Source organism: Berghia stephanieae, chromosome 8 (genome assembly GCF_034508935.2).
Source record: "Berghia stephanieae isolate SIO BIC M18660-M18661 chromosome 8, UCSD_Bste_1.3, whole genome shotgun sequence".
NCBI classification, from domain to species: domain Eukaryota; kingdom Metazoa; phylum Mollusca; class Gastropoda; order Nudibranchia; family Aeolidiidae; genus Berghia; species Berghia stephanieae.
The window spans coordinates 35171925-35175340 of NC_088367.1; the positions used below are offsets into that span (position 1 = coordinate 35171925).

The 3416-nt window shown below is 37.8% G+C and overlaps 1 protein-coding gene across 2 annotated transcripts in view; it reads left to right on the top strand.

Annotated features, from left to right (window-relative positions):
• Positions 1–3416, top strand: part of LOC144978572 (uncharacterized) — a 28291-nt gene that overhangs the window by 523 nt on the left and 24352 nt on the right. The window lies entirely within an intron of this gene.

A 3416-nucleotide genomic window follows, 5' to 3' on the forward strand; every position in this document is an offset into this window, starting at 1 on the left:
ACAGCTCACGTTCCAATGTAAATTATAGAAAAAAAATAACCTTTAAAATTTGGCTGTTAGGTGGCAAAAGAAACACATATTCATAAATACTCGATCATGCATCAAATAATGTCTAGATATGGATATTTTATGGAACAAAAGGTAAAATTTATCAAAAGTTACAGTCTATCTATTTTTAGACCAGAGCAAATTATTGCGCTGATGTGAACAAGACGAGAATTATTCGGAGCCTGGTTTCAGAATAATTTAGCCTTATATTATTATTTCTGCAACTGTTAGATTTTATGTAAACATATTTTCAATACTGAAAGTGTATTGCCTACAACTCAAACTACAAAATTGTGAGACCTATATTGTGCGTAAATTATTCCGGTCCCTAACGAAAATCACGAGCAACTTGTTATTGTTTACGTTTGGGGCACCTAATTTTACTGCTCTATAGCATAGTGACCTTCAGGAAGATCCATAATAGTATTCATCGATATACTCAACTGTTCCTTGTTCTTACACCGAGGTGATCAGCTGCCTCGTTATAACTGTTTAGTGACACCTTCTTGTGGTTTCAACTTTTTTTTATTTGTTGTGATAATATTGTTTTTGACATGCAGAACTGGTGGATATTTTATTGACCCGCTGTACTGAAAATTTATTAATTCTCTGGCTGTGCACCAGTAATATATATCCCAAATAAAGCTGTCAAAAGACGGGCAGTAGAATATTAGGTATATTAGGTATCGAAGTCGTTTTTCGGACCCCGGTGTCCAGTCCGATTGAAATTTTTAATTTTTAACGAAGGCATTTTTTTTTACTATAACAAATAACCCATTTAGTTCTACACGCTTGATCAATTGTACCATCACAGTAACTATAACCTTGAACGTTTATAGATAGTATGTGCTTGGCTAAGAAACTCACAACATTGCCATCCGGAAGTATAACGGGCCATCACACAAAACAATGTGTAACCATGAACTTTTATAGTCTGGTTAATACAGTTAAGTGAGAATTACTTATAAACATGGATGGCAAAAAACAATAACAAAGACCCGAGTGACATCAACTTCGTTCTATCCCTGATTGAGAAATGTGAGGGCTTATCACACAAATAGCAGTCGAAAAGCAATAACAAAGAGCAGAGTGAAGTCAACTTCCTTCGTTCTACTGATTGTTAAACAACCATACTATTTTTGTCCAAGCATGCTTGAATGTGTGTCACAAATTTAAAATTAAATTTGAACTTTTATATAGCGCAATATCCACAAAACGTGCTCAGAGAGCTTTACAAGGGGTCCCTGGTCAACAGCAACATTTAACATTTAGGACGGAACATGACGACTGTTAGGCGATATTACATTGTTTTTCGGACAGAGACAACGCTGTTTATGGTCGGGTACTTATTTACACATGAGTACGGTGAGAGAATGTGAGTAAAGAGCCTTCTCCAAGGACTCAACTATGCGCCGAGCGAGGCTCGAACCCAGGATCTTCCGATCCGAAAGCGAGTATCATACCAATTATAGACCACATAGCCGCAGAGCTATTATCCACTAAAACCCTGCCACAAGCGCTATTTCCCATTGAATCCATACTATCAGTGCTACTACTGAGTGTGCTACTACATCAGTGCTACTGTCCCGGGGGGGGGGGGGGGGGGGGGGGGGGGGGGCTTGTAGGCCTTGGTTCGAGTTATTTGCGGCGCTAAGTTGAGTCTTAATTCACATTCTTTTAGTTCGAGGTCAATGCTATCTATACACTAGATTGCTATGTTCGAGGTCCTTGGCTTAAGAGTGATGTTCCATTCTACATGTTTATTGTCACTGTTGGATTGGAACTCCCTGTAAAGCTCCTCGAGTTTATTTTAGTGGATTGTGTACTAGCTGCTATATGAAAGCTCAAGTTCTTATTAGAGATTGCTTTAAATATACATTATTCTATAGAAATCGTATGAGACAAAGTCGGGGCCCATGGATGTGCTCAAGAAGTCAGGAAGAGAAGGCTCTAATAAAAGACTAGGGTTAGAGGCGATCTTTTTTTGGGATCGTGGATAGCTCATACGGTAGAGTCACGCTCTCCCCGGCCAGGTGAAGTTGCCGTACCGGTAAGATCGCGGGTTCGAACCCCCATCGCCGCCGCGAAATTTTTTTATTCTCTATTGTCTTCTGGCACTTTCATACTCACTTCATTTCTTGTTGTTATGTGCTGTAGCTATGTTGTGTGTTTGGACACCGACACGCTTTCCTCACATTGTCAATAATAGTGTTATTGATCGGAATATTAATGCCTTCGATAACTACCCGCGAGAAACGTACGGAGAACGATGATCAAAAGCAAGCGAGACTGCCGTACAAGGAAAAAATAAAAATGTTACGAAAGAGATGAAAGGCGTATTGAAAGAATATAGTCCAGTTACTTTTTAAGTTATATACTAAATGTTTTGTACTGATTCCAGAGCACGAATTTAACACACACACACACACACACACACACACACACAAAATGACGTGCACACACAGACATACTCACCTAAACACACTTCCGCACTCATTGAGATGGTGATAATAAATGACCATTGTTTTGATAATGATGTCAACATGAAAAAGACTTGATAATGTGATTATTATGCTGGTGATGAGGATACTGTTATCGATATTAGTGATGATAGTCTTTGTGGTGGTGGTGTTGATTATGATGATGATGATGATGATGATGAGGAAGAGGAGGAGGAGGATCAGAAAGAGGGTGATGATGATGATGATGATGATGATGATGATGATGATGATGATGATGATGATGATGATGAAGAGGGAGGAGGAGGAGGAGGAAGAGGATGATGATCATAATGAGAATAATGTTGACGTGTACAATTGAAACCCAACCTGCTAGTAAAGAGTTTATATGAAACTACGAGTATTTCTACCATTCTACATATTACGGACATGTTTTATATTCTAAACTATGAAACCAAAACAAATTATAAATATGCAATTACGCCACACGGATAGAACAACCCCAGACTTGACACATATCTATATGTGTTCACAACAGTATTTAGGTTATCTTTATATCTGACACGCTTGATTTTTTTGTCGTCTTTATCTGTATTACTGCATTGTATTGTTGGAATGTATTATTGTAAATTAGACATTTGATATAATGTATTAGTTTAAGCAATAGGGGGACCTTATCAGCGCAAACGTTATGGCTTGTATACGCCAAACAAAACCAATAATATTTTTAATATTTTAAAAGGCTGTAATGTTACTATTATGGGAAGTTGCCCCGTCTTGTTGAAAAACAAAGGATAAAGTGAAAGGATGTCTTGAACTTTTGTTGTTGTTCTAAAAGTTATTCTGATTTTGCGCGTTCACTTTTGTGGTTGAAGTGTCAATGAAATGCAATCTTGTCTTTTCATGCCA